General features: G+C 40.9%; 1 protein-coding gene across 4 annotated transcripts in view; it reads right to left on the bottom strand.

Annotated features, from left to right (window-relative positions):
* LOC138246238 (sulfotransferase 2B1-like) overlaps window positions 1-15,118 on the bottom strand; it is a 361,323-nt gene extending 346,205 nt beyond the window's left edge. For 2 of the 4 annotated variants that reach the window (XM_069200640.1, XM_069200639.1), the window contains exon 1: window positions 14,870-15,118. The gene's annotated coding sequence lies outside the window, so the exon portion shown is untranslated. Of the gene's footprint in view, window positions 1-14,840 lie in introns of all 4 variants that reach the window. The other 2 variants (XM_069200642.1, XM_069200643.1) reach the window with 2 other exon arrangements.
* Between the last annotated feature and the right edge of the window lie 369 nt (window positions 15,119-15,487).

The following is a 15,487-nucleotide window of genomic DNA, read 5'->3' as shown; positions in this document are numbered from 1 at the left end:
GGAGGCTGCAGCCCGGTTAAGGCAGATAGATCAGGAAAATATGGAAAAGGCATTAGCGGTTGTGGATAATGGAATTCACACCTTGTCCGACCGAATATATACGATTAACAACATTGTTTCTTCTGCGATAGACATAATACGATCTGATATGTCTTCTTTATATCATGGACAAAGTCAGACCCGGTCCATTATGCAGTTGGGTTGGACACTTCAAACATTGAAGGCAGGTCACGTTCCGTGGCAGCCCATCAGTGCCAGGGAGATCTTTTTTTCCTTTAATTTAACGCGACAACAACAACTAATGGCTAAGAAGGAGGCGACTTATGTCATGCTCAACATTGAAAAATTAGAAAGATTGCCTTTTACCGTGGCCGAGATCCCCTCTGCAGAGTGGTTGATACATGGGGTTATTAATCTGCCCATTTCTACGTTACAGTTCACTTCCTGTTTCAAACATGTTCCGGTAGGCAGATATGAGAAGTTGGGAGATAGTTATATCCATGAAGTGTGGGAGCTTCTCTTCTTGTACAAATGCCTCAATGGCATGAAAGAGGTCTTTCTTAGCGGTAGTGAATGCAAGACTTCAGTCAGCCATTCGATGATTTGTAAGCAGCTGTCCTTGCATGGGGCATGTAATGCCTCGGTTGCGAACTTGGCTTGCTATCTGAAGGGAGTTCGGGTCCCCTTGATTAAACGCACATTCCAGGTGCTTTCAAACGGGGGCTACGTCCTCCTCAATAGTGAAGGCTGTTGTGGCATGCGGGCCGGAATAGTTTACGTTGTTTCGGTCACTAAGGTTGTTACGTGCTGCGGGAGTGTGTTGTTTCCCCCCACTAAATTAAGGGAGGTAGCAGATATCTGGCCTCACATTGCTACTTCCAAGGTGAATTTCGACAAGTTAAGTAGACTAAAGGTTTTATTGTTTCAGAAGCATGTGGCCCTTACATCTGCACGCGAGACCTACGCACTTCAGGTGGCAAGGTCATCAGCGGAAATACAGTCCCTGTTAAATACCAACCCCAATACCAATACCAACAGCTACATCAAAAATGGCTATACTACAACCTGATTGGCTGCCAACACCACTACCAGGAAGTGTTACAGCCATTTTGCTACTCAGACTTGGCTGAGTTCCAAAAAAAAGTTTACTGTTACCCTACCCCCTAGCATTGGTGCAGGTGTACCCCAGGAACACTCCAAGGGCTAAAAGGCATTTTTATATAAAAAAATAAAAAAAAACAATCACAGCATAAATCGCAAATATACACATGTTTTGCAGCAATTTAAAGATTCTCCCATGGATGAAAGGGTGGGAGGGTGCTTTGGTTACTGGGGTGCCATTTTTGTGGCAGTTCAGCAGTTTTAAAAGCACTGCATAGTTGCTTGTATATTCAACATTTGTCAGGAAACAACAAATTTGCCAGCATAACTCTGGTGAATAATGTACCTGCTAGAGAAAGATTAAGGTTTTTGTCTAGTCATCTAAGGTAGTACTGAGAGTTAAGATGCCTGCTGCAAAGAATGTGTACTATGCAGAATACAGAACGCATAGCTCAGTGGGTTAATGTGTTTGTCACAGAGCTCCTTTTGTTACTGTGCAATTCATAAATTACAAGCATAATCTACCACCGTGAGCTATGATCTGTCATCAAAGGTCTGCATGCAAACTGCATGGTACAGGTTAGAAAGTTATGTTTTTTCCAGTCTTTGATTAATTTTGCTAAAAGAGTTTGGGTAGAAATAAATTATTAGTAAAGTCAACCGTAACCAATGTGTTACGTTTGAATCCTAAGTTTACACTTCCCCAGACAAAGCACTTTTCAAAAATGCCTACCAGTATGGATGACATGTGATCTTACACCTTGTAGCCTTCTTTGTCTTATATCACTTTTCCTATGCACTAATTTACAAATGTGTGATTTATTGTCTCTGTATGTGTGTGATGTAAAGTGCTTCAACATCCTATGCTGGTAATAGAGGTGCTATAGAACAAATTAAATACATGTGAGAGAGGGGTTTTGGAGAGATGAGAGGCACTGTTAGAGGGTGATGGTGAGGTCATTTACTATGCTTTAAACACTAATACAGTTGAATATATAATGAAAAATGTGCTGTAGAATGCTCCATTTTTGCCATTGTTCCCCAAATTGTTTTGGAGACAGGGAGAGAGAAGTATCTAAGCTCTATTGTCGTAGCAAGGCTCTCTCAATATGAACCCAATGGGGGCCGGTCTGACAAACTTTACCAGGGCTGCTCTGGTTTTCCAGTCTGACCATGGTTTAGGTATTAGAGCTATGAAACGCAGCTTGAGGTGTGCCTGAGGTGGACAAGTCTGTTGAATATTTTTTCTGTGATTATGATAATTGTGTTGTGAGTGATAAAAGTCAAGTTACTAAGCTGTCTCAAGTAAGTCCTGTGGAAAGTGATACGTCACCATGGTGTCAGCTGAGTTTTGACATGACCAAGCAGCTCAAGATCCTGGTGGAAGTACGCATTGGTGTTGATTGACTACATGTCATAATGACCAGAGGTTGCATTTGTCAATAACATTGAATCACGCACTGTGATTGTTTGTATATTGTCTTTTGTAGAGAGGGTTGTCCCAACATACATGTGATGGACAATAGAATGCAGTTGGTCTCTGAGGAAATGGAAAACTTCTTACAATCAAAAACTAAAATAAGACACTACAAACATAATTCAGTAAGTTACATAAATCATCAAGAGGAAACACATGTAAAAATCCATAATGGGGCCTAACCTTTAAAAGGACAAAATCCGGGCAGATCAGAGTGTATGGTGCAACAGATAATAAAACAATTATTGACAAAGCCAATAGGTTTCGCCTATATGAATTTTATTTGGCTTTGACAATGTTTTCTTACATGTTGCACAGTAGTATGTGCATCATTTAAAAAAAACAATGACAAAGCCAATAGAATTCACATCGTTGAAAACCTATTGGCTTTACTAATGCTTCTTCCTTTACATCAGTAGTCCAGCTGGAAAACCTAAATAGTGGTGAAAATTCACACATGCACTAAGCAACTTCAAGGAGTAATGTGTCAGTTTTAATTTATTAAGTAATGAATTACTAATACTTATGAGCCCACAGTGGGTGAGTTAGATGGTGATAATGAGGAAAATAAAACATTACATTCATTTCACATATCAGACACACAAAGGAGAGAGGCGCTCACATGCCTTTTTGGTGTGAACAGATATAAATATGTCATCTGGTTATACTGATGTGCATAAGATACATCTTCAGCGACACCTTTTTAATTTTCTATTTTGTCCAGACATATTTAGTGTAGGATCGACCCATTTCGGGCAGTTGTACGTCAGGGATTGCTGGCATTTTACTTTGGTGTTTTTTATTTGAAAAATAAGATTACTTCATGCAAGGGATTTCTAAATAGTGATTTGTTTAGGACATTCATCAAGTAGATTATGACATGACTATTACTTTCTAAGTGTAAGGAAATATCAGTTGCAGTTGGTTAATTAAATATTTTGAGCATGTGACAAGGTAGGTGATTTTATAGCTGTTGTGATTCAACCAAGATATTTCACCCAAAGGAGCACTTTTGCTACAAGAGGTGGTTCACCTTTTACATATAAAAAAAATAAATGCTGGAGATTAAAAAAAGGTTGATCTTGAAATAAAAATATTATGATTAAACTCAGTATTAAGTAGATGCATTTTCCTTAACAGGTGTGAGGTCAAGAGTAAACCGAAGTCTGGGAACCCAAGAACAGAAGGATATGGCTTCCTGTGCAACTGTAAACACAGGAAGCTCATTTTAACATGAAAGAAAACCACAAAGGAAACATTGTGGGAGGGAGAAAAAGAAGATGTTTAGTGTTCCATTTTGGAACAATTACTTTTCATAGGGAAGCTCTTGCATCAAAGTATAAGCAAAAGGAAAAAAAAGCCCTTTCATCCCAAAGCCATTATGCGGCTGCAACTGAATGCAACTACTAATAAACATTGCAGTCACAGAAAACGCTAGACAACACATGAGGGTGCAAATAAGGGAGGTAAGATGAATGATGAACTCCGTGACCTTCGATCATTGACTTGAGTGTCAGCAGGGCAGCAGTATTTTAATTGCAATCTGATGCTGAAACAAATCGAGGTCTGTTTCAGATTTCATAAAACAACTTTAGCATGTTTTTAACAAATAGTTTTTCAGTCTCAAAAGGGGTTTGTGATCTAGCAGTTTTCCAGTCTGGTAAGGTAGATGTTGAAACAAGCAAATTGTATTTCTGATTGGGAGGAAGGTGGGAGGGTTTTTACTTGAAACAACGGCAAGGTGAGAGGGTGAAGACACCACAGAGAAGGGGACGAGGGCGAGGGTGAAGGAGATGAACTGCATGACAAAAAGTAAGCAAGCAGGGGTGCTGACATGCTTGCTCACAAATAAGATAAGAAAGAAGTTTGACCAACGCTGTACTTCAGCGTTGGGATACTGATAAGAATACCACAAGACGAAAACACATTGGTAAATGCAAGAAATAGTGCTACAGCCAACAGAAAAGTGGGAAAGTAAGTGGCAAGCCCAGGAACCAATAAAAAGCCAGGGGGCAGGATCGGAGCCCCTTTTAGGATTTATATTAAATACAATGGATTTCACAAGCACAGCTCAAGTGCTTTGCAGGCGAAACCTAAAAAAAGCAGCAGTCACAAATGCGATTGTTTTTAACAATCCAGTTATACTGTAGAGACAAGTTGGAACACTTGATGGCTACGTATTAACCATGCTGCATGCAGTTATTTTGTGATGCAGATAACAATCCATTCTGTAGTGTATGAACACAATTTTTTTTAGCATAGCTTCATAATGTCTACAGCCCAACCTCTGACATGCAAGTTAAATCCACTTCTTACATGGTGCTAAATATGCCCTACAAAAGTAAACGAAGTAGTGCAGTTTCTGGCTCCAACATACATGATGGACATAAGGTATACATGCTGGCATTATTTCCGCATTTGGCGGTAAACTATAGGTTTGGAGGGTCCCGCATCTGAATTTTAAATACAGCTGTTTAGATCAGAAACCTGAGATGGAATCAAAAGAAGATTCATTAGCAGGGATATTTTCGTTGTGTAAGAATCTATCTGGCAGACTACCTGCTTTACAACTCTTTAGCTCCATCCTCCAGAGGAACTACCTTAGCCTTTCTTTAATTAGCTGTTTGGATGTTATACGAGCTTCTTCAGAGGAAACCTAATGGAATGTAAATCTAATTTATAAACCACGCTTTTGACATACACTAGCAATGGGATTTTAAGATGCCCCTGGGAGCTTCATAGCCCTTTGAAGGGGCCCTGAAAGCCTCCAGTTCCTCTGTGGATCAGAATATCTGCCAGTAGAGCAGCAGTCTCAGTCTCAAGGTAAAGAAGATCAGGTAGACTCCATGGTCTGGAAACAATGTGCTCTGTGGCAATTTGAAGAGAAACCTAAAAAAAACATGTTTTCAGTCATGATATATGCCCTGTGTCTTTAACATAACCCCACAGCTCCGCGCCATAGAGGGCTGTATTTTTGGCTTTAACATTGTATATATCTACTGCAGGAGAGAATGTTCTAGATTTAGCCCTCTTTACTAGTTTAATAACAGTCCCTGTCTCCTATTGAAGCTTAAATACAGATTTGGATATGTGGGGCATACAGATAAATTTTTGAGATAGTCTTACAACTAGCTAAATAAAATCTTGATCTTGCTCAAGCAGAGCATTCTGCGCTGTGAAAGTGGTTCTCACTGCATTGTCTGGGTTAGGCACTATAAACTCAGTTTTGTTCACATTTAGCTCAAGCCTTCTACCACCGCAGAAGACTGAAATTCAATCTAACAGGGCCCGAAGCCTTGCAGTAGTTTTCTAAATTATGAGTGCTGTTTACAAAGAGCGTAGGAAATTTTGTGGCACCTATTTCTGGAGCATCATTACCAGGAAAATCTAAAAATGAAACTAAATCATCAGTATATAACATAAAAGAAATAGGGTCAGAACGCAGCCCTCGGGGGCACCTTTTTCAACCATGAAGGAATCAGAAAGCTCTCCCTTGTTCCCAAACCTTCCTGAATAAGTGTTTTTTTTGGTGGAGTCTGATTAGCACCACTAGAATATTCTCTGGGACCCCCATATCACCCAAAACATCCCATAACTTGTGTAGGGGGGGTTGAGTTGAATGTTGCTTTTAAATTAACTAAGACCACATATAAATGAACATTCCCCAGTACAGCGTTTTCCCCGTATACAACTCTAAATCGGAAAAGTCTGTCTATTGTGCTGTTTTTATGACAAAATCCCGCTTGAAGGACTGATCAAATATGCTGCTTCATGGCCCAATCTGAAAGGTTGCCTAATATCTGCCCACAGAACAGCTTCTTCAGTCCATTAATAAACCTAATAGGTCTACAATTACAAGGATCCTCCCACCTACCCTTCTTATAGATAAGGATAATTTCAGCCCATTGCCGGGACCTCTGAATATAGTCCAGCATCTAAATTTGCACGGGAGGAAATGTTGAGGTAGTATAAAGATCACCCTGGATACAGCCCAGTGCAGGAGCTTTCCAGGGAACTGTAGTTTTTAGCATCACACGTGACTCCTTGATGGACAGATCCAGAAGTACTAGATGGAAGTCTAAAGATTTGAACTGTTAAGGAGAATGTAGTAAAAAAAAAAGAAAAGGTGCAGATGATTGAATTTTTAAAAAGTGCTAGTTTCTCATTTTTATTTGTGTACTCTCTGTGTTGCGTATATTCACATGCAATGGGCTGACAATATATCAGTGGGGCAACACCCCAACGCTTTAAGGCAGGAACTGCCCATGCCCAACAGGTCTATATAAAAATGTACACTTAGGTTTCATTGACATGATTGAAAGATGTAGCAATTACAGGAATCTTATAGTAATTGTCCATTTTCACAATGGATTGTAGCAGGACTATTTGTACACAATGATGCTAAAGCAGCAGCCAATTACTTAATAAGAAAAGTAATTCCTAGATGAGGAATCCCATAAGACATCTGATCAGAAAACAGAACACACTTTGTTAATGCAATGTTCCAGCACATTTGCATCTCCCTAAGAATAAAGCATAAGTTGTCATCTGTTTATCACCCCCCAAAAATAGTATTGTGGAGTGCTTTAGTGGTCTCCTAAAAAATAAAATAAGGAAACTGTGTGCTATGTTGCAAAATAAATGGTTCCACTGGCTATCTCTAGCTTTATATGCCCTCAAAAATCGACCACCAAGTGACCACCACCTAACACCACATCAGATAGTGACATGACTTCCCATGCCCACATCCTTATTGATAGCACAGCAAAGGTCAGATGTACATAAAACAGCTGAGGTTTTGGGTGATGAAATGATTTGTTGATGAAGGCTGTCTTCTCTACACAGCTGTCGCAGAAGGAGAAGCGTACCACTGCAGTCCACCAGACCAGTTCAGTACCCATTGGCCAACAAGTATACATTCTCAATTTTGTTAGAAATGGAAGGACTTAAAATTCGAAGGCCCCTTCTCAGGGACAGCGAGTAACCCATCACGGTTAAAGTAGACAGCAGAAAACCATGGATATGCCTATGGGACATTCAATTGGACCCTGCTTTGTGTCAGACATCACCATAACACTCAAGTATCGCACTATGTCAAAATAGTACACACTTGCACAGCACAGCAATATATCCCATAGTGCCCACGCTAGTTTATTAGATAATATGTGGTATCAACATATAACAGAAATAGGAACAAAAACCTCAAATGAAGCATATTTTGTATGTTCATTGATTCCACACTCCACCAATTCAGACAGGTTACACTCTTCCAAGGAAGTACCCCCCGCCACGAATATCACCATATATCTACTACACCTTTCCCTCTGTAAGATATGAACACAAATGCAGCCCCTACACATAATACATGGATGCCTCCTGGTAAGCAGCACACAATATGACAAAGAGTTAGCAGATATAATGCACGTTCTAACCAAACTCAAGGAACTAGTAATGAAGCGTATGTTCATGCTTCCTGGCACCATAGCACCACATTTGAAAGCACAGCCCTTTCTCTATGGAGTCGAAACCAAAGTGACAATAGTACACAACAGAAGTGTCAGGCAGTATGGGATGAGAACATATCTAGACTAACTTGGGTAGAGACACCTACAACTGTTCGAGCAGGTAGAAAACCAATTCTATTTTCTTTGTGTTTCAGGGGTAATGGAATGGTCCCAATGGGGAACAACATCAATTGCAATACCACAATGTACAATGCTGACATGCAATGAGGCACCTCCAGCCTAATGGACTACTACTGGCATTGTGGAGAATGCCTTTATAAAGGTCGAGTTGAAGTATCCTTTGTTTCTGGGAAACCTTGCATACTCTCCCTATTGATTCCAGGATTGGGCATTTCAAAGTTACATGACCACCACATGAGCCATCAAACTACCTTACTGCATCATCATCAGAATAAAAGAAAAGAGCGGCAGACTATTTTGGTACTACAACTTGGAAAGCTGTTGCACAGGATGTTACATGATGCCCAATTGTTCCTTGGAAGTGTCTTTTCATTTGTTCAAGCAAAATAAACTGCACGTTGATTGCAAATAACTTGTTGGGAATTGAAAGAAGCAATCAACACCACTGAGGATGGTTTAAATGCCATCAAAGAAGAATTGTAAGCTAATAGAGTAATGCTCATGCAGCATAGGTATGTGTTGAACTTCATGACAGCCATGGAGGGCGGTGTATGCATGAAGATTGGGACTACTTGCTGTACGTATGTCCCGCCAAATGACACAGACAATGGAACATTAACAGAGGCCATGCAAACTCTGCATAATTTGTACAGGAAAATATAGGATGAGGGAATGGTTCACAGGGTGGTTTACCTGGATGCCATCCTGGATGTTCAGACTATTTAAGGCATTATTACCCATCATTGTGGTGTTGCTCTTGATGTATTGTGTCTTCCAATTAGTGATAGTATGAGGCAGAAGTGCTAGCCAGAAGTTGAGAGGGATGTTTACCACTAGATTGGTCAATAAAGTGCAGGATGTGGAGGAGAGGTAAACACACCGATGTCTACAAGTGAAAAGGAATGTGAGGAAATAGTTAAAATACCAACTAAAGGAGGGGAAAGTTAAGTAGAATGGAGAAAAACAAGAATGCCTATCAATGCTAATGCAGGCATCAGCAGGAAGTATTGTAGTAATGTTCTTAGTCAAAGAGAAGCACAGTCCCAGGCTGCTTACAGAGCCAGAATAGAGTGGGGCACCAAGGGGGAAGAAGGACACGGTTTCTGGTAGACAGAGAAACATAATTATTAAGCGTCACAAAATGGAAAGTTACACCATGTACCCCACTCACTCCATGCAAGGACGCGTTTCTGAGGAAATATGTTGATAAAGACAATCCAAAGCGGAAGTACAGGAAACTATATAGGCAAGCGGATAAGCATAGCTGAACAGCAGACACATAGGGAGGACAAGGCTGCTAGGCTTCAAATAAAAAAAGACAGTTAAAGAAGCAGTTTTGTGTACTACTGCTTGCTGGAACTATAGAGATAATGACATGCTTGAACAAGCACTTGACTTAATATGGTAACACACATGTATGACAAACTACAGTTTTGAGACTATATAAGTCTCTGCCTGTGCGCAGTAAGTTGGAGTTCAGTTTTCAGTTCCACAGACTGACTTCCCGGCCGTGTTTTGATAAACCAATATTATATTGCCATCAGAAGTTGTGTCTTCTCTTCATTTCTTGAACAACAAAACCCTGCGTTTGACATTTCGCTACAGGTGGCACCCTTTCCTGAGTAAAGCCTCTGAAATTGGTTGATCTGCACTAGTGGTTGAATATGGGAGTCTACTGTAATAATGTTCTGGCTACTGTTGTGCACAATAATACCTGAGAAAGTCTTGAAATTGCCACCTTTAGCGACCTTATCAAAATCACTCCAGACCTTATTCTCACAGTTTGTTTAAGCACATGCCAACACCTGTTTATACTTCCTTCTAGCAATAGGAGTTTCTTCTCTACATTTTGCTTTTATAGTTCTCACTAAGTGAGCTTTTGCAAACCTACATATCCCATTATACAAGGGATGTCAGGGAGCCTTTTTTTGAGCTTTTAGACTTTCGAGATAGTGTATTACCAAAGGGCAGTTAATAATTCCTCATGACGATCAAGTATTACATTTAGACCTATACCCAAGAGAAGTTGATTGCTCATGATCTAGTGTTTATCAGCTACTTTAGTATACACCTGCTTCAGTATGTTAGGGTGCCCAGAAATATACTCCATTGTTAATGCCCTCCTATTGTTAGTGTGAGTAACATCACCTGGGGGGCTGATTTAATGAGCGTAGAGTTGGGAATTAAAGATGTTTAAAAGTGAGGGGGAAATATCTGTGAATGACTTTTCCAGCATTTTCCCAAGCAAAAATATAGGTTTTAATGACACATAGACCACTCTATTTTGGAAAATTAATTAAGCTACACAGTAGAAATAGTTGATAAGTGCCCTTTTTCAACATACTAAGTACATTGCCTAGAAGATGTGCAAGGTATAGCTTTTGGATGACTTATTGATATTGCCGAATAGGTTTTCATATGTGGCAAAGGAACTTTTCTTTGCCATGTGTTAGTGCAGCGTACTTAAATTGCAGCCCAGCAAGAGCATAGTGGTCCTTCTGCCAGCCTCATCTTTGTGCCATCTGCGAGGGATTTAAATACACACTGCAGCCTGCATATGCCCTGTAACACCAATACCATTCATGCAAATTATGTGTTATTTACTATAGTCATACAGGAAAGTTAAATAGACCAAATGGTTGAAAGCATTTTTACCAATAACATTTAAATACCAGCACACATGCACTGTGCCAATGAACAGCAGTGTCACAGTTCAGAGATCACTAATATTAGCAGATGTAGGGTCATTAAAAAGGTGAAAACAAAGTGGACACACCTGGGAAGGAGATGAAGAAGATAAGAATAAAGGAATAGGTAGGAAAGTAGGGCCCCAGGGCACAAGTGACATGGTTTTAGTGTATCTAATGAAAGTGAGCAGAAAGTTTGGGCAGGACACTTATAACGTATTTGGGTCAAGGATAGACAGCTGATCAAGTCTGGGTCTTCAGATTTTGGGATTGGGATAAGCACATGGAGGAATGTAGGCATTAAGGAAGACACACTTCCCTCTAGAAATACAAGAAAACTATCAAAAATCAAGCAAATAAGAAAAGTCCAAAAAAACAAATTGCAGCTGGCTCATTTCAGGCACTCATAATCTGTTTTACGTCGCCAAGCAACATCAAGAACCCCAGGACAGCAGCCTTCAGGATACCAAGAAAGAGCTAACATAAAAGATTCCATTTTTGTGGTTGATGTTATTTTGCTTAGGAATTGAGGGGTTATATGGACATCACCCTTATTTGATTTTTAGAAACATACAAGATTAGCCAGATGAAGGACAGAATTAGAGCCTATTCTCTATCCTCAAATGCCTTCCTCTTATGTTTTTACCCAGATTACCAAGGAGATCAATGGAGAAGATGGTGAAGATCTCCAAGATAACCTATACTTACCTCTCAGGGTTTTCGGAAATAGTGCCCTAGTAGGTGCATACGGAGGCACAAAGACATGTGGCAAGGTACAGGAAAGACATATCAGGTGGAATGAGTGCAGACAGATGGAAAGTAGGAGGATGGAGCACAAGCAGACAAAGGGAACACACATGGCACTGGCATAACAATAGGCCCCGCAGTGCGGTGGGGTCCCCAAGCTCCAGGGCACCATTCAGCTCAGTACACTATGCACGGGTGGTGTACCCCAGGCATGAGTGCTCCTGACTGGGTTGGGGAAAGGAGTACCATATGTTCTTTGAAGGGGGGGCCCTCACATTTCGTTACACCACTGACACATGGTAGAATTGCCAGGGTAGTGGCAAAATGAGTCTGAGGACACTATGAGAAGCTGTCACTATGACATCACATGGACTGCCTTCTGTTAAGACTCAGGGCCTGATTACGAGTTTGGCAGTCTGAAAACCCGACTGCCAGACCCATGGTGAGGAGACTACTGTAGAGGTGGCAGTCTCCCCATTGGCCCTATTACAACTTTCCCACTGGGCTGACAGACAGGGACCAAGGTTCCTGACCACCAGCCCAGTGGGAAAGGTGCAGCAGCATTGTTCCTGGTTCATAATTGAGCTGGCAGCAATGCTGCCACAAGCAGGGTGCACAAGCACCCTTGAAATGACAGTGTGCATTTCAAGGGTGCTGGGCAGGGGGACCTCTGCAATTGTTCTCAGCCAGCCTTTTCATGGCGGTCAGACCGCCATGAAAAGGCTGGCAGAGAACAAGGTTGCAATCAGCAGGGCGTTGCTGAGTTCAGTGCAGCCTTGGCTGATTACAACCAGGACTGCCATCAGCCCATCGGGATCACTGATCCTAGAGGGGACAGCGGTAGGTTGGCCGGTCTGCCCGCCAACCTCGTAATGTGGCAGTCAGACCATCAAAGCTGCGGCGGTCCGGCCGGAGTTCTTGAGGCCACCAGCCTTGTAATCAGGCCCTCAGTCTGTAATTCTCCACAATAATATTAGTGCTCAGAGCAAATGGGTGTATGGCTTTAATATTACTAATGATAGTTTTAAACATCAATGGATGATAGAATGCACACCTCATTTCTCATAATCAACCAATATTCAAAAATGTTCAGTGGCAAAATTTCAGCCTGCAGGCTGCCACGTGCTCTGTCCCAGTAGCACGTGTAAAAGTACAAAAAAAGATGGTGCATTGTCACACAACCACCCAAAGCTCCACAGCAATATGTATACTAATCATAAGTGACAATAAGGTTTCAGATTTCATCCGTACTACTCCATGTTTATTCCATTTGCTTCAATTCTTTAATTTTTACAGCAGCAATGTAATTCCAAACTTGGATACTGAACCAGTGCCCATCAAGGCCTTTGTCTACAGCACGTAAGAATCCACATATCATCCTAGGTAACTTATTGCACATTTACCCAGTGCATTTCGGGCAAAACACCCTTCGTCAGGGGTAGCTGAAAACATAATGGGGATCCATCAGCAACCTTAAATTATCTCTAAAAACAAAAACGTAAAAAACCAATCAGCCATGTGCAACGTGCAAACTATGCTCGATAACCCTCACCAAGACACATCACCAGTTGCATCAACAAATTCATGCTTGGATAAATACCTAAAACTATTTTTACCAGAAAAAATACACGGTCACCACGTGTGCTATTGCGACAAGACTAAAACATAAAAAAATAACCCAGTGCTAAAACAAACCATGCGTAAATCAATGTGCAGAAAAACAAAACGCTGAAGTCTCAATGCTCAGAATGATAGTTTTAGACGGATAAGAGTAAGAACGGCTGAAGCACATGAAGAGATACTAGGGTTTTGAAGGAAAATAAATTCCTCAAGTGAGGATGAGGATAATGAGTACGTTGCCACATGATATTCATGATTTTGTGCTAACCATTTTCGGGGTCACTGTCCAGTCTTCAGAAATACAACCAATTTCCCAAGATCAGAGATAATCCCCGAAAGTATAAGGAAGAACTACAGACCATCAGTAAATTCCCCATTCCCTATTAGGCCAATATTAACCAGTTACTGATGGTTGTAATTAGCACATCTGTTAGGGACTGACAGATAAAAAATTCAAATTTATGCTGCAGATTCCCAGGGACAAGAGTGCTATAAAGACAACTACAAACACTTGTGATAATGTGGTACTTGAAATCTGCATGACAAAAACAGAGCGGGTGGAGATAAACAATTGCAAAAGAAATAAAAGGGAATCCTCGTTTGATTAATTAGACCCAATGAAACACACAATTGATTGACGTTCACGCAATATAACTCTTCTGAACTTGCTTATTAGGCCATGGATGCTGCTTTTCTTAAGGGGGTGCTTCCTAAGGTACAGGAGCAGCTTCACAAACTGAGGGATGGGGTAAAATCAAGGCTTATCAGAAACAGTTGTGTAGATGATCATTGTTGAGCATTGCTTCGGTTGGAAATAACGAATCAACACAAATGAATGTCCCTCCAGATATTGTCATTCTTATAGGAGGCAGCAAGAGGTGTGGTGGAAGGGAACGGGAGAGAGGTGGAAGAAAGGGTCAAGGAAGCAAACGGGGCAGAAACACCACCTAAGAACTACTCCTTTTTGAGCTGAGGTCATTTAAGCCACTTGAGGTAAGACTGCCTGAACTACTGATAAATAGCCAAACGAGCTTTGTTTAAGTCTCTCCGCATCTGCTTTTAAGCAATTCTCTCCGCACTTCCACTAATCAGTTTAAAAGCTGGCTAATCAATATGAACTAACGAAATCGTCTTCCCTTGCTTCCACTGTGCAATCTCTCAGGGTCAAGATGCCTTAGAAGGTAACAGTTGCAACCTCAGTTTTATCAGGTGTGACTAATCGACACGTTTTTTTCTTTTTCTTTTTCTGTTATTTCAACTATTGCAATTTTAATCTGAAAAGCAAATCTTCAAGTAGCATAACACAAAGTATTTACTTGGGTAATTGTAACACGTATTATTTATGGTTCCAACTGCAGACGTGCGCTGTGAAGCAATATATATAAACAAGTTAACGTTAACTACATAACTTTAAGCGGCGAGTTACCGGGGTATGCATCAAGAAGAAAATGGCAAAATCAATGCAACCACAAAAAAAAAAAAAAAAAAAAAACATGGCAAGTATCGTGCATGCACTATCCCACGTCGCACAGTCGTTTTTACACCCACCATCTTCATACTCACAGGCCCCCGCGTGTACGAAAAAATAATACCGTGAATGGAGCAATTCCCGTCCTTCTTTCGCAACTTTACTAGGGACAGCTGTTTCCTTTAACTAGCTGTAAAAAACAGACCCTTCAGCCTTAGCAGAAGCCAGGCACATCACCGCTCCAAAGGTTCTTTCTTGGTTTAGTTTTCCTGCTTCACTGACAGACAACCTCGTTGTTCACGCCCACTTGCAACCTGATTGGCTTGGCTTAATCCCTTCAAACAAACACACATTCCCGTTTTCGCTAACAGGGGGCCTGAAGCATGTGCCAAACCTAGCGTCACGCCAGCTGCTGCCCTAAACCGTAAGTAGAAAGAAGTGCGCCTGCCTTTCAACTGCACTGAAAAGCACAACGTGGCTGACAACCCAGGGGAATTATTTTTTGAAGTGCAAGTGCCTATAGGTTGGAAATATGATGCCCTCGCAGCATAGCTGCCAAGTTTTCAGAATACTACTAATGTGTGACATTTACATGGTTTCAGTGTACTTATGAGTAACACTGAACTGCGATATGTGTGACACTTAGAGTGACAATTTTTTGAGAGAAAAACCAAGCAGGGAAGTGCTTTGAAAGGGCGAAATATCAGAAATTACAACCTTTGAGCAATAAGAAGTTCTAACA

The sequence above is a fragment of the Pleurodeles waltl genome, chromosome 7 (genome assembly GCF_031143425.1).
Source record: "Pleurodeles waltl isolate 20211129_DDA chromosome 7, aPleWal1.hap1.20221129, whole genome shotgun sequence".
Taxonomy (NCBI): domain Eukaryota; kingdom Metazoa; phylum Chordata; class Amphibia; order Caudata; family Salamandridae; genus Pleurodeles; species Pleurodeles waltl.
The sequence above is the reverse complement of the archived record's forward strand: the minus strand, read 5'-3'. Positions and strand labels throughout refer to the sequence as shown.